The sequence below is a fragment of the Lissotriton vulgaris genome, chromosome 7 (genome assembly GCF_964263255.1).
Source record: "Lissotriton vulgaris chromosome 7, aLisVul1.2, whole genome shotgun sequence".
In the NCBI taxonomy this organism is placed as follows: domain Eukaryota; kingdom Metazoa; phylum Chordata; class Amphibia; order Caudata; family Salamandridae; genus Lissotriton; species Lissotriton vulgaris.
In genome coordinates this window covers 394,243,289-394,268,452 of record NC_141695.1, presented here as the reverse complement: position 1 = coordinate 394,268,452, position 25,164 = coordinate 394,243,289, and positions in this window count along the sequence as shown.

Genomic DNA, 25,164 nt, shown 5'->3' with positions numbered 1-25,164 from the left:
AATTGCAAAACTGCAATGATCAGATTGTATATGTTGCAAGATGAACTTACCATTGTGACAGCGATAAAATTTTTGACCTTCGTCGTAAAATGTAGAGGGACCATGTGTAATGATTAGGACCTTGTGGATAAAAATGTATCATATTGTGCATAATCACATCAAATAATACATAATAATGAAAATGAAACATGTATCCCTGGACATCGTATGAATTTTACGATCTTTTATATGAATTTTAGAACTCTTTTATGCATCTTAAGAATTTCACTTGCTTTGTTTTTATGATGTGTATCTCTGTAATAAGTTTTTTAATGAGAAAGTTACTGAGTCTGTCCACGATTGTATTTTGCATTTATGTCTGCTTTTATGGTTTTTTGTCAAAATACCGAATAAAGCTATCTTTGAATTTGAATTTGAAGGTAAACTAGCCAAATCAGGGGACCACGGTTTTGGAGCATATTTCTCTGTGCATAACAAATCTTCTGTCACTTGAAACAAGCTGCTAAAAGTCCAACCCTGACCAATTGCCTTTACCTCTCTCTATCAGCCTCTAATGCACCAACAGCATTGGCCATACACAAAAGAACCCATTTCACCTAACAGTAGCACCACTACATCCACTTCCTAAGGTATCGTTAAAAAATGTTGGCGATGAAAAACAACACATTTTACCCAATCTCAGTCCTCATTTCACAAAACCCAGTAGTGAGTAAGTAAACATTTGTGTTGTATTTGTACAGGAGCTGAAATGTAGAGGACCACTATACAGTGTCAATGCCAACGTAAGTTAACCAGAAATAGGAGGGGTGGATTCTGTACAACAAAAACATGTTAAAAATAAATTAGAATTTGAAATGGTATGGTGGTTAAAATCATTCTGCTGCTGTTAAGAGAAGTACTCATGCAAAAAATCTGTTAGAAGCTGCTGCTAGATGTATTGTTACAAAAGAGAAAACAGGCAATAAGGCTACAAGACCGTCGTACTATTGCTTATCCATATTTTTAGTAACTCGAAAATAGACGCTCAACTGATTGTGAACCTACTGTTAAAGAATCACCACATAAAAAAGCCTATTAACAAAGATAGAGCGGGAGTGTCTTTTAGCTGAGGCATAATATTCTTAAGAGAAAGTATTAGATTATCATAATCAAATATTTTGCTTATTAAATATTCATCATCAAGACAACAAAACTAGTATCCACAGTATCTATAACCAGTCCAACCCAAATCAACAGGAGTCGTAATTGATCATGCACAGGCGTCACATGGTTTATGTTGAAAATTTCCAGATTTATTTTTATTCTGCTGCATTTAAATTAGATGCATTTATAATGTGAATTAACTGATAAACATGAATGAGCCTTGAACTAAAAGGTTTACTTTGTTTTGACTTAAAAGCAGTAACCAGCACAACAGGGTCAGCACGAAGTGGCATCTGAACCCTGTTCTCATATGATAACAGACTTCTGCAACTTGAATGCAAGCAAGCTAGCTATGTCAACACACTTCATACTTTAGTATCCAAGAAACAATGTACTTATTTATATATGTTATCTGCTCTGGAATCAATCTCTAATTATATTTTTCTAATCAAAATAATTTTTGGGGGGCTTATTAGAAACCATCTATCGTCACTGCCTTGCAAGAAATGCTAATGTACACACAACATCAAAAGTCCAAGTTTAAAAAAATCTTGACAAAAACAAAACACATTTTGAAAAATATATATTTTGCATAGTATTGAATTCGATTTGAAACACAACCGCATTTACCACCCTCAAAGAGACGCTTATTATCCCTAATCAGAAACACAATACATAACAGAAAAGACTTACATTTTTAAAAAGCAAACAGAGGAAACCTTGAAAGAGGTAAAACGCTGTAAAAGAAATCTGCTTTCAAACCATGTATGCCAAATTGTATTCCGTTAAGTTGTGTCAAACGCACAGAGCTCGGAAAAGGCTTTTGACAAAATGTAACTGCTCAGCCTTCTAAATTTCAAGTCCAATCTAAATGTAATGTCTGTCTAAAGAGAACAAAGACCGGAAATTATAAGGTAGTCGTAAGTGGGGATTACAGGAAACCTGAGCGGGTGTTCATGCGGATCAAAATGAAGGACATTTTGGATATAATGGAAACAAGCATTAGCCACGCGTCCATCGTCGCCACGAAAGTGAAAGTAATTGCGGCAGTAAGGGTGCCCGCGAGATGGCGCCTGTGCTCTTAAGCGCGCACCTGCGCGCGTAACCACTTGCTGGTGGCCAGAGAAACCCCTTCAAAAAGCCAATTACTAAATGTCTCGCTGACAGCGCAAGCGCGCTGGATCAGCGAGACCTAAAAAGGATGTTCTTTATTTTGGACAGTCAAAAAAATAAGGTTTCTTCTTTCTTTTTTTCTAAATTAGGTAGAGTGCACACCTCTCTGCTGTCATCTCGAGGTAAAACGTCCATGGCGACATATTACAGATTACCCACATTGCAACAAACAAAGTAGAGTTGTGGCCTGCCGTCTAGTTGTGAAAGTGAAAGGTAAAGGTGCGATATGTGAAGAGCCCAGTGCAGAGATAGACATAGCAATGTGAGACAATGTACTGTGGAGCGAAGTAACTTTTTCCTTTAATGCAATTGCTTGCCAGAACCTCGCAATTGAGCCGACCAAGCCCGTGCTGGACCTCTGTATGCAGCCAGTGTGTGTGCACGCTGTCAATATCGCCTCGCTGTGTTTGGAGTCGCAGTGGCTGTAAAAATCGAACATGCTCCTAGAAAGCTGCTGAAAAACGGCAGATAACTAAGTCACGGCAATCAAAAAGGGGAGATTCCGCGTCGTGACAGCTAAATATATTGTGTGCAGCCAGAGTTTCAAAATGTTTTCCTTCGTCGATTCTCTCTCCGAGATCGGCTCCCCCCGTCTCCCCTCGAGGGTCCTTTGATCTCTAATTGCTTTTCCAGTCCCTAGTCTGATATATATCATTCGTTTCTACCCTTGTCAAATTAGCAGGTATCTTGACAAATGTTTGTGAGTCCTTTCTTTGTGACAACCCTCCTTTGAGGGCCGCAGAGCCAGAAAGCCCCCGCCCCCTCAGTGAGAGGCGCATTTAACGATCCGCTCATCTGTGATGGGCATCGTGACAGTGGAACCACCTTCTAAGCACAGCTGCTAACAAGCATGAAAATGATGACACCGCGTGAGCGTCCACTTCAGTGGCGGCTGGTGGATTTCTAAAGTGGTGGGGCGGAAAAAGTTGTACCCCAACGTAATAAGCGAGCGAGCGAAGCGAGCAAGCCCGAACAGCAATAGGAGGGTGCGGGGGGGTTCTCCCCCCGCAAGAAAATTTTGAAAAAAATTGATTAAAATGGTGGGTTTTACACCACATATTTACTGCAAATTGTTGAAAAAAGGGGGGTCCAAAAATAGCATTTTGAAGCACAAGTGTGAAGAAAACATTAGAATCAAATCAAAAATTTGCCCAATCCTCAAACTGATCTGCTTGCAAAATGACCCCCAAGCCAAGCACATACAACCAAAGTAAACAGGCCCTCTAAGTGTTTCCCACCTGTAACACATCTGTGAACCACCTATGTTTTCATAGTATATAATAATGAAAATGCTCCAGTTTGTTCTTATTTATCTTATGCAACTTACAACCATTGACAAAGCCTATTGGTTGTAGGTTTAGTGTCACTCGTATTATATATCTGGAGGCAATGACAGAAGAAGCACAATACCAGTGGGACAGCACACTACGTACAGATTTTTTGCTTAACAGTTTTAAGCCATGCTCATAATTACATTGGCTGCCCCTACGAGAGACCCCCCCCCCCCCAGTTTTTCATCCCACTTAAAGCGCTGCACACATATTTTGCTTACGCTTTTCGTGAGAGCCCTGGGAAACTGGGACGCACAGGTTACTCACACATAAATCATAAAAATAAAAAAAAAACACCAAGCTCCCTGGAAGACACAGCCTAACATTTGACCTCTGTCTTTGATTGCACAGCAAATGTGACAAGATAAGAACAATATTTAAAAGCTTGTTTACAGAAAGCGAGTTTGTGGAAAAACACAGTATACAAGATTTTGGTAATGGAAGGGCCGACCCAGACAGCTAAAACAAAGCCAGCAAACAGAAAATGTGAGTTACAAACCACACAGCTAATGGTAAGCAACGGGTGGAATGCATTCCTGGGTCAACTTTCTGAATGTCTCCAATGTCTTTAGCAAACCAGACAGCTACAGGGTTTGGTAGGCTGAGACGTAAAAAAAAGTAGTTATATGAGTGTGAGCAGTGGAAGGATAGATGTAATCCAGTCAAAGGGATTGTAAAGAAGCTATTTTCCAGGGGAATGACAAGCACAAGAGGAAAAAAAGACATTAAGTAAGAAGCAAGCAAACAAGCGACTAGACAGGCAACCAATGATTAGCAATGGGCTGGCACAAAGTCCACTGGAGGTTTTTGATATGGTTCACAGAATGTCTTTTAAGCACATACACCTAAAAGGCATCTGTAGTAGGTAAGATCTAAAAATAGCAGATTAAATAGAAATGCCTTGGTCCTTGCATTGAGGAATGGGACTATTGGGCTACTAAGGGTTTGACCGGCTGAAAGGAGAGGGTGCAAATGCATGAGTGTGAGCGTGTGCATAGCTGGAAAGATGAAAGCATGTATGCATGGATGAAAAGATGAATGTGTGAAAAGATGGCTGATTGCCGTTATCTCCCCATTTTGAAGGCAGAGAAAACAAATGCTTCCCCAGCTCCATGAAACAGAGAAATCTGTGGAGAGGTTGCATTGTCATGGCTATGCTGGGATCGGGGTAAGCCAAATTCCAAGTCCCATAACATTATGCAATTTTGTTTCGAGTGTAAGTCTGGTCTATTGAGGAAAGTATGGCCACAACACAATGGGGCCACGAACGGTGCAAGGACATACACTGCTGAATGTTTTAATGCACCAGTGTCTTAAACGATGTGTCAATGGATGCCTTAGAGTGGGATCGTACATGGATGGCTAAATAGGTATAAGTGCCTGGGTGTGACTGGATTAATAAAGGAAGGTGCAAATGTGGCAGAAGTCAAGAGCTGGACTCCATGGCGTGTGCATCAAAAGTGAATACCAGCAGAAGGCACATAGGTCCCAGGAACTCCACAAGAGACGCAAGCGGGACACCAGCAGCCATCATCCTGTTCCGTGGACCCTCCTTTTCTACGTACACATGACTTTTATCCTCAAAAATGACAGAACCTTGGCTAACTTGCAGTTACACAACCTCTGGCTTACCCGAAAGGTGAGAAATACCCTGAATCCACCCTGGTTTACTGAACTGCAAGATCGAAATCGGACACACCAAAGTGGTGGAGTCGTGGAGTGCTCGAGATTTGAGGTGGGTCTTGGTGAGCCCTTTGGGTTATTTTACAAATACATGCCTAGTGTTTTTTTGTGTTTTCCATATGTGACTATTTTTAATAGAGGTCGGTGAACCAACAAATTAACAGGAAGAGCCAACCTAGAGTCGAACCAGGGGTCAGTCTGGGCTCAAAGAGACAAAGCACAAGCAAAACCAGTAAAACATTTGTTAAGTAAATCGTGCAACAATCATCTTGTAAGCACGGAAAAAAAGGTTTCACATTTCCAAAAAGTTTTCTTTGTAAGGTGGGGGTGTTTCAATCAAGTACGTTATTTTTTTTATACAGATGAACTGATGGTCATTTGCTATTAGTGGTAATTGCTTAAGATGAGCTTAGAAACATGAATGCTACCTCCTGCCTTGCCCTAACGATGATGTCAGTATAGAACCAAGTGGCCATTCAGAAGGCCATTGCCTCCTATATGTAGCTCACTTGCAAGCAAAGATTTTATACAGAGCATATCCTGAACGGATGTAGCTCAAGGTGCTGTTAAATGTGCTGATGAAAGAAAAATTGTCACAGTAAAATAAAATAATTATCTAGCATCACACAGTTTGTTCAACTGAGGTGAGGTAGCCGGTAATTCTAGGCCTCTCCTGATAGTTCACACCAAGTGTCCTGCCATGCGTGGGCAAGGTAGGTGGCACTGGAACCTGTTATCTACTGAGAAAATACTGTATGCATTTGCCCCAAAACGATTTCACTGCGAGCGGGCACATCATTGGCCCATAACAGTGGCAGACTATCAGAGGTTCTAGACAATAAAATACAAAAAAGCAAGAAGTGATACTCGATTATTAGATTTCATAATAATAATGAAAAACGTACATCCATTTAAAAAGCAAACATGTGCGCCTTGAGACTGATGTCTGTTGTGTCCACTCTGTAAGTAATAAAAATAAACCCATAAGTACATTTCAACTCAGATGGACTTGTTTCTCTTGGGCTTGGTTCCACTTTATCTGCAGCTCTTCCTCTCGGCCCAGGATTACTTGGAGCCCTGTTGTTCTGTGCCTGTACTTCATCTGATCTCTTTTCCCCCAGACTTGGTGACTCACAGTAACTAAAAGGGTCGACAGGCCTGCTGGGCAATCAAGCTGTGCCCGAAGGGCTGGTCTGAAAGGTCAGCGTTTAATAACCCCACATCAATAGTTCTCTCTTCTGGGGGCTCTTCAACCACAACTGGCATAACAGGAGAATCAGTTTGAACTTGAACAACACCTGCATACCTGTATCTCTGCTGGTACTCAACAATCCCAGTCATTGCAATCACAGATGGGGCACTTGCCATTTTACTCACAACCATCACAACGAAGGCAATTTGCATAGAAATGCGGCTTAATTCAAGCACATTAATAAAAACACTTTTATGCATCATAGCAAGTTCATTTAATTTGCGATTATGTTAATATCTCTCTATATTTGCAAATCCATATACATTTCATAGAAATCATTATTATTCAATGCACAAAATGCAAACCCTAAAAACTATCCAAGCAGTCCCTGCAGAAAGAACAGCTAGTCAATGTATGATTCCATGCTACACAACCTCTGCAGTCATCGAGTCACACAGAGGTCGTCATTGGTTGATGCATTGCTTCACTTTCTGTTTTGTTACACAGACTACACTTGTGAAGCTCATCAGACATTTCGTGTATTTGTAAAGCACACGTTTACAATGAAGGGTATTTTGGTGCTGAATAACAGATGCTTATTGTTATCCAACTCCTTGGTACTCATTTTATCGACCTCAGAAGGAGGTGGACCCATCGGGATATGAACCTGTGGTCAAACAGAGCACCTATAGTGGACACATTAGTCCACTAAGCCACCAGGCTTGGCTGTGTCTCTCCTCTAATGTGATTACTTCGACTTTCCTCTCTAATGAAATTAACTGGGAGGAAGAACGTTATTGAATTTTTGATGCCGTTTCGCTATGTGGAAAGCCTAGCACAAGTCCAGGATTATGGAATGCTAAAAGTGAGATTGTGGTAAAAGGCAAGCTTACTGATTCTGTTATAAATGTGGTCTTTTTTTGTAATCAAAAGTCTACAGTCTGCCGTCTACTGCACTCCTGGCAATCAGCATTTTAAATGTGATCTATGCAACGTTCTTTTGTTGGCGTTTTTATGGAGGAACTTTAACACTAACTAAATAAGATTATGCAGCAATTCAGTGATTATTTACCAATATATTTTGGCCGCGCTGATAGAACTAGTTTTATTGCCAGTTTAGATGAGCGTACACATCCCCCTTGGCCTGGCCATGCAGCCGATAGTTCACGAGCTGTGACAGTATAAGTTTCACCTTCACCAATTTGACAACGGCAGCGTGATGACAAAAGTGTGTGGCCATCTCAGGTGAATTCTCGCCACTCTGAAAATAAATAATTTGAAAGTCTCTGCTGTCGATATTAAGAAGTCCGCTATATTGCGCTTTTGTGTTTACGTGCAATCTGCATTAAACAGTCCGCTTTAAAGCCCTCTTAACTGCAGGTAGCCCAAGAACACACACAAGACACAACTTCGCTCAATTTATCATTTTCTGATTAAGAAAAGAAATGAACAGCAAACGCAGAAAGCAAAATGCATTTGAGCAGCCTGGATGTCCGGAAATCGCCAAGGTTTTGAAAAAAACGTGAGCTTACTGACACAATGGTTAAAGCAGGAGGCGGGGGAGGGGTGAAGGGGGTGGGGTTATTGTGACAAGCACCAACGGGTGGGAGGTGGTATTGTGGGGAGGGCACCGCAGGGGGAGATTAAGTGGAGATTAGCCAAAGCAAGACATGAGCAGGAAACCATTAAAAACAAGCTGAGGCAAACAAAAAAACAAGCTGCGAGGGGTTGCAGGAGAGTGTGTACTGCCTGCAACAGCAGGCAGGATGAAGTCATTTAAGAAAATAGTGCTCACAGATAAAACATACCTAGTAACAACACACGTAAGAGGGCAAGTCCTCATAGGAGATTATAAAAAGAGAAAAGGTGGTACTAAGGAGGGACTACTAAGCCTATTCACATATCGAAAGCAACCATTTAGAAAGGACAATCACAGGAGCCAATTGAAAAGCTAGGCAGAAATTGGGCGGAGCTTCAAGTCCATACTCGAATACAGCATGTCTCGAAGAAACAGCGCAAGCGCTGCCTAGGCTAGACCTAATAAGTACAAAGCCACAAAGACGAGAGATGAGCTGGTGAACTAATAACAGAGGATAAATGAAGTGTTTCTCCCAGTACTTCACATGAACCCAGCAAGTCCTCACATTAACATAGGGCACTCCAGCCCTGAAACGTATCGCAGAATGAAGACACTTGGAGACATTCACAGGAAAGTTAGGGAAGGAAGGTGGTTTTGGTGGAATCTTGAGATGGGTGAGGGGTTGTACAGAGATCATGTGATGGCTGATAGTTTGTACAGGAGGTAGTCATGACACAGGTATACAAGGAGACAGGGACATCTTGGACACAGGTATTCTGTAGTGGCCCCGGATTTACAAAAGGGGGTTAATAATGGACCATGGGTTCATATCACATTAGGCATTAAACTGGATGTCACTGACAGCCTGAAGGTTACACACGGAGCAAATGTTAGGCAGGAAGCAATTGAAGAAAAAGGTGATTGAAAGCTTAGTGAAGGGAGAGAAGTTAGATAAGTAACACAAATAGCAGAGGTGAGAGTTCAACTGACTGAAGGAGAAATCAATCACAGGGTCGGAAGTAGCTAGATATGTTTCAGGTATTAACTATGGAACAAGAGAGAGGTGTTTAAGGTGATGAGTATGTGAAGCAGGCAGGGACTGATTTTGGTGCCTTTGTGGTTTCTGACCCCAAGACTGGTGGGTACAGTAAAGGACTCAATATAAACGCCCTCATGTTGTTCACTGGCTACTATCCTGCTCAGTGGCTCTATTGACAGCATTGCCATGTTGGCTCCTCCTAACCTTAGGTGCTATTAACAGGTCTGTCTGCCTGGTTTCAGGTGCTTTGCACGCACTATGCATCCATCAGAATAAAACCTTCAGTGCTCTCTGCCCGGGGGCTAAAGCCAGCGCTCAGTGGTTGGTCATAGAATATTCATTGTTACCAGCACAGGAATAAACACAAGTGGCACCATGTGTTATTGCAATATTTAAAGACTAGGGCTTTAAATATTGCTGCAACTATTATTTAAAACATGAACACACAAAAGGCAATCACTGCAGGTCATTGCTGTGGTGCAAAGCAACGTGATTTTTCTGTTTGCTGTTTATTTCATGGATACATGTGTAGTTTAGGCAAGAACTGAAATTCTGAGGCGCATCGGATGATCGCAGTCCGCAAGTGCGTGCATGAAAAATAAAAAAATTGGTGGACATACACTGACGCACACGCTTGCGCCAATCTCACAGTTAACATTCCACACAGTCTCTGGCTTTGTGAATATTTATGAAGGACAAAAGGGGCTTCATTTAACAGCAAGGTGTTACCAAGCTTGTATAAAGGCCTTGAAAATCGCTCCTGCCCACCCCTATTTACACACAGATAATCACCTGAAGCAAATCCCACCAGTATTCTAATGTCAGACAAAGCGGGCCTACCCGGGACAGCCTTTTTCAGACTTTACTTAATTCTTTAAAAATGGAGTTAAAGAGATGGAAAGTGTCACACATTCAACACAGAAGAGTGCATGGTTTATGGATTAGGCACGCGCTAAGCTCAACAGTGTTTTGTGACTCAATTTCTGTCATGCAGACATGAAATACGAGAAAGGGGATGCCTCTGCTTGTGAATAAAAAAGTTAAAGTATTTCATGCTCTGCTTCAAGATCCTAATGGCGCTGCACGCAGTCAGTGTTACCAAAGTACACTAAACTGTCACGAATTACCACGCAATCAAATTGTGAACAAACACACCTGCAGACATGCTGATACAAACAGTTTACTGCATGCCAATACTAGAATATTCCATTGTACGATACAGTGAGTGCCCGGGCTGCTGCAAACACACTTAACTATTAACTGACATATACGTGGCGCCAGTGTGTGCAGCTTGTTTTGGAAAGGTTTACACAAATGTGCATAATTCCTTACAGAACATTCTCACAATAAGGAGGGTATTTTACTGCGGAATGTGGTCATTCATGGCCTCTTTTTGTGTGACAATATATTCAATGTAATGGGAGAAAATCAGCTCTGCCTCACGTCCAAGCCTTTTGCAGTTAAATATGCTACTTGGGTTTTCCTCCAGCCGGTTCTAGAGATCTGCTGCCGGCCGGCCGGACGGGAGGGAGGGAGGGAGAGTTGTAATCTCGGACTGCCAGTGGAAAAAGAGAATGTGGGAAGGTAGATGTGAGGCAAGGCCACAGTATCTATCTTTTTTTTATAGGTGGCGAGCCGAAATGAAGAAAAGATCTGTAATAAAAAAAGTAACACTAACCTACGGCCTGAAACAACATGTGAAAACTCCGGTGCTCGTGGCAGCCCATGATCGAGGCTGGGTCCACAAGTCGGTTTCTGGCTGAATTGGAACATGGGTGAAGTGCTGCAGTTTAAAAGCGTCACCCACAAAGTTTAACATGGGAAGCAGCCACCTCGAGTCTGCGCAGGCTCGATTTCTCAGCCTCTACCCCGCCCTTTCTCAACTCGTCACAGTGACGAGTTGAGAAAGGGCGGGGTCATCATATTCTCAACTCCCTGATTGACATGAAGCCCTGGGATTACAGGGCTTCACTGCAAAACGCCCAGGGTTAATTTGATTCCAACGGCATCAGGGGGTGGAGACTGCTCTGCAACTCCATGTATTTGCCGAGCTGATGACCTCACAGACCTCAGGGCTGAGAGATCGTCAGCCGGCAAATACTGAAGACTTTGCCCTCTGAGCGTCAGCGTCACTGCAGGCTGCAGTGTCATCGCACAGTGAATGGGAGGCAGCAGTGTGCAGCAGTCCCGGCCCCGAAAAAAAAACCGATTGATGTGTGTTATGATTGTGGATTTTCTTAAGACAAAACTCTTTGCCTTCATATTGGCAGTGCCAGCTAAAGTAAAGGGGGCGGAGCCCCAACGCCCTCAACGAGAAACCGCCGGTATCACGGGCGCATCTCGTCTGTTGAGGGGCCCGTAAGAACACTGGGAGTTTTCATTGCAGTTTGTGGCTCTTGAATGTCCACTTGGCTTGGAAGAGACAGCTGTGTCTGACCCCTGCAGCCCAGAGACATTTTAGGGCATGGACAAAGTGAGCAGTCGCCCAGAGCTCCCACATCCAAGGTGCCCCCTGGAAAGTAAAATGTATCTTTATTTAGCTCACTTCTGTCTATTTCCATGTCTCAGCTTTTCTCTTCTCTGCCTACCTCCACCTCTGAGTTTCTCTCGTTTTGCCCGGTGGCATCTTAAGTAGTTTTGGGGGTCCTTAAAAGACATATTTCAACTGTTTTACTGTCAACCCTGTTTCTGATAGTTTGGAATAACGCATGGAAAATGGGTTGTGAAGTTGCGAACAGGGCCCCAAAATATCTCTTGGCGTGCCTCAGGCTTCCTCTACATGACACAGCGCAGCCCCCTGTCTGGACCCTTCAAAGGCACTGTCAATTGGTAGGCCTGGCCCACAATAGACCCCACCAAAAGACGGCACTACACCTTTGTATAGTGGTCTCCAACTGTAGCCACACCGGCACACCAGCTATTTATTCTCTTATGCTGGCATACGCCAGCCATCGCACTGCTCTTACGCTCACAGGGCTTTCACCAACACCCCCCTGTGTGCGGATCAGTGTATGCTGTGGCCCATGACCCGGAAACACATTCCTCCTTTACCAGGAGATACAAAGCATATCAAATGATTTGAACAAGAAAACATCAAATAACAATAATGCTTCGCCAAAGTCCAGATCCTGACATACATCTCACAGCATTCTCTTACTTGGTGTTATGGTACAAAGTACCTACTCACGAATGTCAACACGGCCATCACTCTCTGGTTAGCCGGACACAAAAGTCTTTGTACTTTTGAGATGGCTCAGGGTGGGGCAGCAACAGAGTACGTCTTTGGTCACATCTCGTTGAGAGTTCTGTTGAAGCTTCTCTCCGGGTAGCGGTGTCGGAGGCCCTTGTGCTCCTGCTGAGTGGTGCTGGGGGTGCACTGTCTGTGTCTTGAGATGGGATGAGCGGTGGTGCTGAAAACAGATCCTATGAGAATTCACCTTGCCCATTGGTGCGTGTCTTCTGGTGCCCGATTTGTTTGAGGGATTTGGCATTTCTTCCCATGCTGGGTGATGGCGGCTGATATCTGTAACTAACCAGTCAAAGCATAGGTTGCTCGGGGAGATGCCTGTCGTGCAGTGGGGTGTGGGTCTATACTCTCATAAAAACTGGTACAAGGCATGTTCAGTGTTGGTACTCCCCACCACTTCAATTTGGCTCACTTTGGTAAGGGTTCTCATCAGGCGCTTTACCTCCCCATTGGCTTGGGGCCGCCGAGAGAGTTGTGCTGAGGTGCTTGATATTGTGAGAGACTAGATACTCCGCTGGCGCAGAGCTGCTGAAGGAAGGCCCTTTGTCCATGCGGATCTCTCTGAATAAGCCATGAGCTTCTCCAGGTTCGGGATAACTTCTGCGGCAGATGTTGTAGTCATGATTTCTACTTCAGGATAGCGTGATTAGTCAGCCACAATGACCAGCATATATTGTCCTCTGGGTATGCTGCCAAAATCTGCGCTTACTCTGCCATGGAGCACTGGAGCCTGCCTCGTGACACCCGGTGCCGGGCAGGCATGTGGACTCGTGGCACAATAGCTTTCACTTTCTGGTCCAAACCTGGGAACCAGACCTTGCTCCTGAGCCGGTTCTTGAACTTTATGATGTCTTGATTTGCTCCGTGTGCTCAGAGAGCAGCTTTCTGTGTAAGACATTCCGGTAGTATGAGTTGCAGGCTTCTCAGACGACACCCATCCCTGGTTACCAATAGCTCCTGGTGGATGTGAAACAATGCCTTGACAATTGACTTGGCTGCTTCTAGGTGGAAGAATGTTGGATTTTGCAGCAACCACCAATTTCCGGTGGTGACTGCCTTTAGGGCGATCTGCACGCAGTCATCTTGTTGGGTGGGTCCAATTACCTCCACCAGGGACATCGGAAGAGATTTGGAGCGATCCACAATCCTCCTTGCATACCCTTCGGTTTTCAGAGCTTCCGCGGCCTCTAGAAGAGTGGCTGGTCTGGCGTGCCTGGAGGGGAAGTCAGCAGGGTTTTGGGTGCCAGGTTGGTATTCAACGGCATCCATTTCTCAATCCTCGGGGGAGGCAGTGACAAGGATATTTGGAAAAGCTGGATAAGTGGCTTATGGTCTGTGATGACAGAGAAGGGGGTTGCCATATAAGTAGATGTAGAAATGCCTGCAGCCCAATAGAATGGCAATCGCTTCATGCTCCAATTGAGAATAGCGCTGCTCTGTGGGTGTGGGTGTATGGCTGACGTAGGGCACCATAGCCCATTCTTCACATTCCTGACGTTGAGCCAGTACTGCCCCTAGGCCTGTGGGACTAGCATCCACCACTATCTGCAATCCTCTCTTGGGGTTGAAGTACACCAGAGTAAAAAGCGGATAAAGCGGCCTTGATAAAGCGGATAAAGCGGGATTGGTCTGTCGGAATGATTCTTCCTACTTATGTCCCCATACCCATGGGCTGGATGACTTGGTGAGATCCCTGAGCAGGTCAATGGTGTCTGACAGGTTTTTCAGGAAGCGTCCGCAGTACATCACCATGAACCTATAAACTGGGGGTCAAGGTGTGGCAGATTAACCCTTTCGCTGCGGTGGCAACTCCGCCGCAGCGCTACGGGGCGGGGGGGGCCGCGCGGCGCTCTCACGCTGGTGACGGAACCGCTCCGTCATGAGCCTCGGGTGGGCTGTGCTTGTGACGGAGCTGTTCCGTCACGGCCCGCCTGCTCAATAGAACGCTCAGCGCAGGTGCGAAATCGCTGCCGTGCAGGTGTTCTGAGCGGGCCGTGACGGAACCGCTCCGTCACCAGCACTGCCCACCCGAGGCTCGTGACGGAGCGGTTCCGTCACCAGCATGGGAGGGATTAAAGGGGCTGGAGTCAAGAGGAGCTGTAATTAAAAAGCAGAGTCTGCTGCAAAGAAATTGTCAACAAGGGCATATGTAACAATAATATCTATTCTAGATTTCTTAAAGAGGCTTAATTATAAGTCATCTTAAAGAGGTTTAATTTTAAAATATCTTACAAGGTAGAAGAATAGAATAGAATAGAAAGACAATTTATATAGCGCGGTAGTTACCCTGAGGCGTCCTTGCGCTAACAGACCATGAGAGCAGGTACAGTGGACCAGACCTAGGTGGGAATTGAGGTAAAGACACCTTCCGCAGAGATCACTGTGTGCCCAGCAATTTCGTGGGGATTATAATGTCGGTAAGATTACTCTGGTAGTTAACACAGTTATGAGAGAGTTGTGCATTTTGACAGGGCACCGTTTTGACCAATTAACACCTTGGTTGCGGCTGGAATTCCGCGCCGGTGTTGGACATTCCCATCGCGGGCGTGGTCATGATGGCTCCCAGCCGTCATCAGCACACGCCGACCGTGACTCATGATGGCTGGGAGCCGTCATGAGCACCGAAGGTGTTAAAGTAGTATAGAGGGTTAATGTGTCTGCTCTAAAGTACATTGTGTAACACGCAGATCAAAGATTTGTATTTTATTTAGATAGGTAACTGCTTATGACAATGATATCATTTTGTTACTTCGGTTCATAAGTTGCAAGCCTTCTAATATAGCACAGTGAACTTTTTACCAGCATCACTGAACCGAATATAAACTGTAAGTAAATCAAGGGGTTAGATCCTTGTTTTTTTCTTAAACTGTTGTTTTTGAAAGATTGCAAAGAAAGGTCCCTAAAGGAAAGTGATAAAGTATTTTTAGTACAAGCAACCAAGATCAATCAATCAATCAATCATTGACACTTATAAAGCGCGCTACATACCCGTAGGGTCTCAAGGCGCTGGGGGAGGGGGGGGTGCCGCTACTGCTCGAACAGCCAGGTCTTCAGCTTCTTCCTGAAGGAGAGGTGGTCTTGGGTCAGGCGCAGGTCGGTCGGGAGGGAGTTCCAGGTCTTGGCGGCCAGGTAGGAGAAGGACCTTCCTCCTGTAGTCGCTCTTCGGATGCGGGGGACGGCGGCGAGGGCGTGGTTGGCTGATCGGAGGTGGCGTTTGGGAGCGTAGAAGTTGACTCGGCTGTTGAGGTAGCTCGGGCCTTGGTCTTGTAGGGCTTTGTGTGCGTGGGTGAGGAGGCGGAAGGTGATTCTTTTGTTGACGGGGAGCCAGTGAAGGTCTCTCAGATGTTCGGAGATGTGACTGGTTCGTGGGATGTCGAGGATGAGTCTGGCTGAGGCGTTCTGGATCCGCTGGAGTCTCTTCTGGAGCTTGGCGGTGGTACCGGCGTAGAGGGCGTTGCCGTAGTCCAGTCGGCTGGTGACGAGGGCCTGGGTGACGGTCTTCCTGGTCTCGGTGGGGATCCACCAGAAGATCTTCCTTAGCATGCGTAGGATGTTGAAGCACGCCGAGGAGACGTTGTTGACCTGCCTGGTCATGGAGAGGGAGGAGTCCAGGATGACGCCCAGGTTTCGTGCATGGTCTGTCGGTTTGGGTGCGGTGCCCAGGGCGGGAGGCCACCAGGAGTCGTCCCAGGCGGCGGGTGAGGAGCCCAGGATGAGGACCTCCGTCTTGTCCGAGTTCAGTTTCAGGCGGCTGGTCGTCATCCACTCGGCTACCTCTTTCATCCCTTCGTGCAGGTTGGCTCTGGCGGCGGCGGGGTCGTTGGTCAGGGAGAGGATCAGCTGGGTGTCGTCGGCGTAGGAGATTATGCTGAGGTTGTGTTTGCGTACGATGGCCGCGAGGGGGCTCATGTAGACGTTGAAGAGGGTGGGGCTCAGAGATGATCCTTGGGGGACGCCGCAGATGACTTCGGAGGCCTCTGACTTGTACGGTGGTAGGCGGACTCTCTGTGTTCTTCCGTCGAGGAAGGAGACGATCCATTCCAGCGCCTTGTCCTGGATGCCGATGTTGCTGAGGCGCCGTACTAGGGTGCGGTGGCAGACCGTGTCGAATGCCGCGGAGAGGTCTAGGAGGATGAGGGCCGCTGTTTCTCCATTGTCCATCAGGGCTCGGATGTCATCGGTGGCGGCGATGAGGGCGGTCTCGGTGCTGTGGTTGGCTCGGAAGCCGGACTGTGAGGGGTCGAGGGATCCGTTCGTCTCGAGGAAGGCGGCCATCTGCTTGTTGACGGTCTTCTCGATGACTTTGGCTGGAAACGGGAGGAGCGAGACGGGGCGGTAATTCTTGAGTTCGGTGGGGTCCGCTGTGGGTTTCTTGAGAAGAGCGCTGAGTTCGGCGTGCTTCCAGCTCTCGGGGAAGGTGGCGGTGTCGAAGGATGTGTTGATGATGTCTCGCAGGTGGGGTGCGATGACAGCGTCGGCCTTGTTGAAGACGTGGTGAGGGCAGGGGTCGGTCGGTGATCCGGAGTGGATGGAGTTCATCGTGCGGATGGTGTCTTCGGTGCTGATCGGGGTCCAGGCATGGAGGGTGGTGGTGGGGGGTGGTTGTTCAGTCATGGTGTGCGTTGGTTGGTTGTTGAAGCTGTTGTGTATGTCCGCGATCTTGTTGTGGAAGTATGAAGCGAGGGAGTTGCAGAGGTCTTGCGATGGGGTGATGTCGTTGTTTCCTGCGCTGGGGTTGGAAAGCTCTTTCACGATGTTGAAGAGTTCCTTGCAGTTGTGTGCGTTGTTGTCCAACCGGTCCTTGAAAGCTGTTTTCTTGGCGGCGCGGATCAGCTGGTGGTGTTTCCGGGTGGCAAGTTTGAAGGAGGTCCTGTTGTCCGGTGTCGGTTCCCTTTTCCAGACTTTCTCGAGGGCTCGGCAGTTCTTCTTGGAGCTCTTGAGTTTGTCGGTGAACCATGGGGCCTTCTTGCTGCCGGGTCTGCTAGGCGGGGTCCTCAGTGGGGCGAGTTCGTCCGCGCAGTTGTTGATCCACTTCGTGAGGTTGTCTGCGGCCTGGCTGGGGTTCGCTGAGCTGGCAGGAGGGTGCTGGCTCAGGGAGGTGGCGAGCTGGTCTGCTGTGATCTTGTTCCAGCTTCTGCGGGCGGCCTGTTTCTGGTGGTGGTGGGTCGTCGTTCTCTTGAAGATCACTGTATTACATTTTTTATCCTGACTTTGTGTTTCTCTAGCCATTCACTCATATAATGTCTACAAATAAGGATGATATGTGATTCCTATATTCTATAACCATCATTGTCTTATATAACTTTTCTTGAACACATTTATATGGTTTCTTGTGCTTTCTGCGCGTAATGCAAAGCATTCGGACACCCTACACTGGGATAAGTACCACTATAAAGGAATTTAATTTAAAAAAATAGATGCCATTTGAATAAATATTTGTGTAAATACTCACACAGGTAGATACAGCGTGCATTCTTGCAGTGCAAATATATCTCTACACAGGGAGTGAACAAAGTGAAAAAATGGCCTCCAAATCATGGTTTCTCTTAAGTACTTATGAAGTGATAACAGGCTGAGTACTTTGCCTCCTTTCATTACCTTGAAGTAAGGCTCCAGATGGCTCCAAGCCAGGAAGATAGCTGAACAAAAGGAGGGCTGAATGCCTGCTGGTTGCTGCTCCCAATGGAATGTTAACAGTGTGCGGGCACTGCTGAATTATGTCCCGGTGTCGGAAAATGACACCAGGACGAATTCAACATGGTTCCCTGTGACGGCTGGATTGAAGCTGGTGAAACCAAAACCCAGAGGGATCCCTCTACTATCCACCTATGCTATTGAGGGTATTTTCATTGGCACTGTTGCCTAGGAGCCAGACATCTTCCTCCAAAGTGAACACAAATTCTGTATAGGGGTGAAATAACAAACATCTAATTGGATATGAACAGCAAATGGATAGTTTCAGATTGACCCGGCAATTGGCAGTTTCCCACGCCATTAGTCAATCATTGGAGAGCTTCCCCTCGACACAGAGCTTTTGAACAAAATCAAGTTTTCCTAGATTAATGTAAGTTTTTTTCTTCTGTTGGTGGGTCGTAACAAGGGAGTCTTAAGGCCTTTGTAAGGGTTGCCATCTTGTACATCCCTGACTCACATCAATTTCAGGGTCTTTGCCTCTCGCTCCCTCTCAATAGTTGTATTAATTTGGAGTTTGTGTTAAAATACAATTCCTAGACGAGAATACAAACTCATGCTAGATAGTTGTGAAGCACATAGGATTCCCAATAGCTGACTTGATGTGACACCAGCTGCAGAAGGGTGGAATCTGACTATATGGTTACCCCCACTTTTTGCCTGGTGTTTTGCTGGTTTTCGACTTAGTTGGACTGGGATCCTGCTATTCAGGGTCCCAGTCTATCTGCTTTCTCTATAAAATTGACACCATGTACTTTAGGTACTGACAGGGGGCACTTCCAATCCTTGGAATTCTAACTTCTGGCCTCCTCTTCTGGGCAGTTCTCCCTGCCCAGCTGATTCCGTAAAAAGCTTGGGAGTCATAATAAGTAAAGACCTGTCTGTGAAACCGCAGATTGGCTCAGTGGTTTCATCCTGCTTTTTTCACTTATGTAGAATCCGGAAAATCTGTAGATTTCTAATCACTGAAGCATTAAATTTAGTACTTTTGGCTCTAGTCATTTCCTGCATTGACTATGCCAACTCACTTTATGTTGGCATCCCAGCATACCAGCTCCATCGTCTACAACAGGTCCAAAACTAAGCAGCTCGGCTTATCTTTCACCAACCCAGACACCAACATGTTCGTCCTTTGATGAAGAGCCTTCACTGGCTCCCGGTAGCCAAACGCTGTGTATTCAAACTGTGATATACTATCAACATAGCCCTGGCTGGCCATGGCCCGGCGTTTGTCTCATCCTTGATACATCGTTATACCCCTTTGCGTGAACTTCGTTCCTCCAATCTGAACCTACTCATCATCCCCACTCTCAAACGGAAAAAACATAGTGGCCTTAGATTTTCTGTTCTGGATCCTCAATTTTGGAATTCCCTTCCTATGGAATTTAGATCAGGAACCTCCTACACCAGTTTAGAACTCTTCTTAAAACCCTCATGTTCTCTCAGGCATATGAGGAAGCTTCCGTCATCTATTCACTGCTGCTTCCTGTCTCTAGAAACTGTTGTAAGCGCGCTTTATAAGTAATTTTAACATAGTATCAATCAGTCTTTATTTCTATTCAAAGAATCATAAAAGAACATATCAATAGAACAATTTCAGTCAAGTACAAACATTACATACAGTGTTATTTTTAAAAGCAATTGTGTATACTGGGCAAAGGAATAAAATATGTGCAATGTCTTCATTTGCGCCTTATAAGCATAGAGTGGACTTGGGGTCCCTTCCCGTAGTCTGTGGTGCAACCCACTTGGCTATAAAGAAGTTTGTCTGCAGTGTTTCGTAACTAAATTTCAAATCAAGTGTAATTGCTAACTGGGGTTTGATCTCGCCCAAAAATTGCTTAAAACTCAAGACCATTTTGATTGACAGAAATTGTGTTGTAAGTCTCCCTGATGTGCAGTCTAAAGTGACTCTGTGCAGGATAAAATTCCAATAAATGTGCTTGATCTCACTCTTTGAAACTGGTGTCGGTAGGTTGCGGTTTACCCAAAACCTGCTCAGGTCCACCTCCAGGAGCAATTTACGCATGTGGGTGCGCCAGGGGAAGTAAAATGGATATCAAGTTCCAATAATTTGTGCAATGTCTGCCTGTATGTTTTTAATTCTTCAATGGCTCAGATTCTAATAAGCATGGGCGAATTTTGCGAATCTGGCGTTCGCAAATTTGCGAACTCGCAATCCACAAAATCCGCGAATTCTTGCGAATTTGCGAATTTTTTTTTGTGTTCGCAAGGGTTTCTGCCCGTTCGCGAGGGTTTGGTACCAGTTCGCAATTGCGAACTTACTTGTCGGCTCGCAACGGTCGCGACTATGTTGTTTCTACGTCTGGTTCATCATCACAGGTTCTGCCACCCTATGTTTCACCCATGCCACCCTCTGGTACATCAATGCCACCCTCTGGTTCATCATCACTGTAGATTTTGGGGGGAGAAGCAAGCACACCTGCCCTGCTTCAACTGACATGAATTAATTTGCGGTTGGCTTATTATTGTGTCACTGTTTTAAAATTCCAGTCTGGCACCTGCTTCCCTATCTGTAATTTGCTTTCTGTTGCAGTGCAACTTTTTTTTTCCAGGACCTTTGTGGCCTACTTGTAGCTATTCTATGAGCCTGCTGTGAGGGTCAGAGCAGGGTCATATATATTTTTGCAACTAGCAACTGAACTCTGGAGGTGCCCCAGTCAGGAAGCACTACTGGGAATGATTACTATTAATAATGATGAGTTTGAACTTTTGCACCTGCTGAGTGCTTTCATTTTTGAAAATTCATTTTTCTGCAGAGCAGCAACTGTAATGCCCCAAACAGACATAGGCAACTGAACTCTGGAGGGGGCCCTCACGAAGTACTACAGGGAATGGTTATTAATGATGAGTGAACTTTTGCACCTGCTGAGTGCTTTCTGCTTTCGCCAAACTCCCGCGGGATTCCGCAGAAAGATCCAAAATGGCGCAGCACTCGCAAAAATATAGAGAAAAACAACTCGGCAAACGCTCAATGACGGTAAGTGAACGCCGCACGCCGCAAAATTGTACCACCAAGAAAACAAAAATCCGCTGCGTGCGAATTTGCGGATTTTGCGGAGTTGTTTTTCTCTATATTTTTGCGAGTGCTGCGCCATTTTGGATCTTTCTGCGGGATCCCGCGGGAGTTTGGCGAAAGTGCGAGAGTTCACAATTGCGAACATGTAGGTGCGGCGGGCAGCATTAATCTTGCGCTCGCAAAATTACATAATTTGCAATTCTGCACAAGAAATCCACTAGCAAGCAGCATAGACCTTCTGAAAATGATGATTTTTATTAGAATAACTCCTCAGGTTGACATTTGACATTTGCCTGCACTTTTTGGGATTTGAGGCCTTTTGACTCTCTTTGGATTACTTTTGGATTAGAAATCAACTTTCATAAGTAAGTTTGTTTGGGGCATTACAGTTGCTGTTCTGCAGAAAGCACTCAGCAGGTGCAAATGTTCACTCATCATTAGTAATCATTCCCTGTAGTACTTCCTGAGGGCCCCCTCCAGAGTTCAGTTGCCTATGTTTGTTTGGGGCACTCACCAGTTGCAAAAGTTCAAACTCATCATTAGTAATAGTAATAATTCCCAGTAGTGCTTCCTGACTGGGGCCCCTCCAGAGTTCAGTTGCTAGTTGCAACAATATATATGACCCTGCTCTGACCCTCACAGCAGGCTCATAGAATAGCTACAAGTAGGCCACAAAGGTCCTGGAAAAAAAAGTTGCACTGCAACAGAAAGCAAATTACAGATAAGGAAGCAGGTGCCAGACTGGAATTTTAAAACAGTGACACATTAATAAACCAACCCCAAATTAATTCATGTCAGTTGAAGCAGGGCAGGTGTGCTTGCTCCCCCCCCCCATAATCTACAGTGATGATGAACCAGAGGGTGGCATTGATGTACCAGAGGGTGGCATGGGTGAAACAGAGGGTGGCAGAACCTGTGATGATGAACCAGACGTAGAAACAACATAGTCGCGACCGTTGAGAGCCGACAAGTAAGTTCGCAATTGCGAACTGGTAGAAACCCTTGCGAACACAAAAAAAAATCCGCAAATTCGCGAGAATTCCCGGATTTTGCGGATTGCGAGTTCGCAAATACGCAAATTCGCGAACGCCAGATTCACAAAATTCGCCCATGCTTATTAGAATCTGAGCCACTGAAGAATTAAAAACATACAGGCAGACATTGCACAAATCATGGGAACTTGATATCCATTTTACTTCCCCTGGCGCACCCACATGCTTAAATTGCTCCTCGAGGTGGACCTGAGCAGGTTTTGGGTAAACCGCAACCTACTGACACCAGATTCAAAGAGTGAGATCAAGCACATTTATTGGAATTTTATCCTGCACAGAGTCACTTTAGACTGCACATCAAGGAGACTTACCACACAATTTCTGTCAATCAAAATGGTCTTGAGTTTTGAGCAATTTTTGGGTGAGATCAAACCCCAGTTAGCAATGACACTTGATTTGAAATTTAGTTATGAAACACTGCAGACAAACTTCTTTATAGCCAAGTGGGTTGCACCACAGACTACGGGAAGGGACCCCAAGGTCAGGCACAAATGAAGACATTGCACATATTTTATTCCTTTGCCCAGTATGCACAATTGCTTTTAAAAATAACACTGTATGTAATGTTTGTACTTGTCTGGAATTTTTCTTTTGATATGTTCTTTTATGATTCTTTGAATAGAAATAAAGACTGATTGATACTATGTTAAAATTACTTATAAAGCGTGCTTACAACAGTTTCATGGCGCTAGAGACAGGAAGTAGCAGTGAATAGATGACGGTAGCTTCCTCATATGCCTGAGAGAACATGAGGGTTTTAAGAAGAGTTCTAAACTGGTGTAGGAGGTTCCTGATCTAAATTCCGTAGGAAGGGAATTCCAAAATTGAGGATCCAGAACAGAAAATCTAAGGCCACTATGTTTTTTTCTGTTTGAGAGTGGGGATGATGAGTAGGTTCAGATTGGAGGAACGAAGTTCACGCAAAGGGGTATAACGATGTATCAAGGATGAGACAAACGCCGGGCCATGGCCAGCCAGGGCTATGTAGATAGTATATCACAGTTTGAATACACAGCGTTTGGCTACCGGGAGCCAGTGAAGGCTCTTCATCAGAGGACGAACATGTTGGTGTCTGGGTTGGTGAAAGATAAGCCGAGCTGCTTAGTTTTGGACCAGTTGTAGACGATGGAGCTGGTATGCTGGGATGCCAACATAAAGTGAGTTGGCATAGTCGATGCAGGAAATGACTAGAGCCAAAAGTACTAAAGTTAATGCTTCGGTGATTAGAAATCTACAGATTTTCCGGATTCTACATAAGTGAAAAAAGCAGGATGAAACCACTGAGCCAATCTGCGGTTTCATAGACAGGTCTTTACTTATTATGACTCCCAAGCTTTTTACGGAATCAGCTGGGCAGGGAGAACTGCCCAGAAGAGGAGGCCAGAAGTTAGAATTCCAAGGATTGGAAGTGCCCCCTGTCAGAATCAGCTCAGTCTTTTCGGGGTTGAGCTTTAATTGGCTGGCATACATCCAATCGCTAATGAGATTCATGGTTTGGAAATTTGAGACTGCGGTGGTAGAAGAGTCAATGTCAAACACCAATTGAAGGTCATCGGCGTAATTGAATGTGATAACTTTACTGTTGCATAGGGACTGAATAAGTGGAGACATGTATAAGTTAAAAAGAAGGGGTGAGAGAGAAGACCCTGGGGGACACCGCAGGTTAGCCTAACCTTCTCAGCCGAGAAGTTTGCGAGACGGACTGCCTGGAATCAATTGCCCAAGAAGGTGGAGAACCACTTTAGGGCCAGCCCCTGGATGCCCACATTGTTGATTGATGATGATAATTGCACCCAATCATGTGATCAGGGACAGGCTGCAGGCACCAAATGGCAAAGGTAAGAAAATGCCAACTTTCTGAAAGTGGCATTTTCAGAATTTCTATTTAAAATCTGACTTCATCATGAGTTAGGATTTTTAAATTCTGATTCTAGAGACACCAAACTTGAAGGGAATATATTTTTCTATTTGGAAATTATACTTATAAAACGTAATAAGGTAACTCTAATGTAATCCAATGAGAGAGATGGGTCTTGCAGCAGTGAAAAGCAAATGTAAGAGTTGTTCACTGCCAGGACATGCAGAAGTAAACAGTACATGTCCAGACTGTTAAGTACATTGCATCCTGCACTTGGGGCAAGCCTGGCCAACTTTAGTGGTGACTTACATGCATTAAAGGGAAGGTTTGGGCCTGGCAAATGGTTTATTTTGCCTGGTGGAAATAGCAGTTTAAAACTGCACATACACGGTCTGCAATGGCAGGCGTGAGACATGTTTAAAGGTCTACTTCAGTGGATGGCACAATCAGTGCTGCAGACCCACAAGTAGCATTTACTTTACAGGTCCTGGGCATAGCTAGTGCCACTTAGCCAGAGACTTACAAATAAATTAAATATGCCAATTGGCTATGAGCCACTGTTACCATGTTGGAAGGAGAGAGCACAAGCATTCTAGCACCGGTTAGCAGCGGTAAAGAGCAGAGTCCTAAGGCCAACAAAAATAAATTCAACAAAAATAGGAGGAACAAAGGCAAAAAGTTTGTGGAATACCTCTGCAGAGCGGGCCATTTCCAACACATGTATATATAAATATATGTGGTATTTGTATAGCACAAAACTAGTTATTGGGCAGGGGAGCCTGTATTTGGATTGTCTCCTTTCTGGTGAAGAATTGGCTTGGTAGTTTAGTCTGCCCTGTTCCCATGATGCACTGGGCCAGGGACAGACTGATTTGCATATAGCCAGGTTCTGAGCTGGGATGGTGCAGTGAGATAAATAATGGTGATGGATCAAGCCCTGATCTTTGGACTGGGTAAGAGTGGTCTGCTTAATTCAGACACTCTGTTCATCACCACCCCCTTTTCTGAATTGTATTTGGTATGAGGCAAGATAAATCCGATGAGTGATTTCATGGATAGCTAGATTCTGAGAGTGGAAGTGGACAGTCACTGTGTTGGGATGATGCACTGTTTGTAAAGATAGGTGTCTTTTTCTC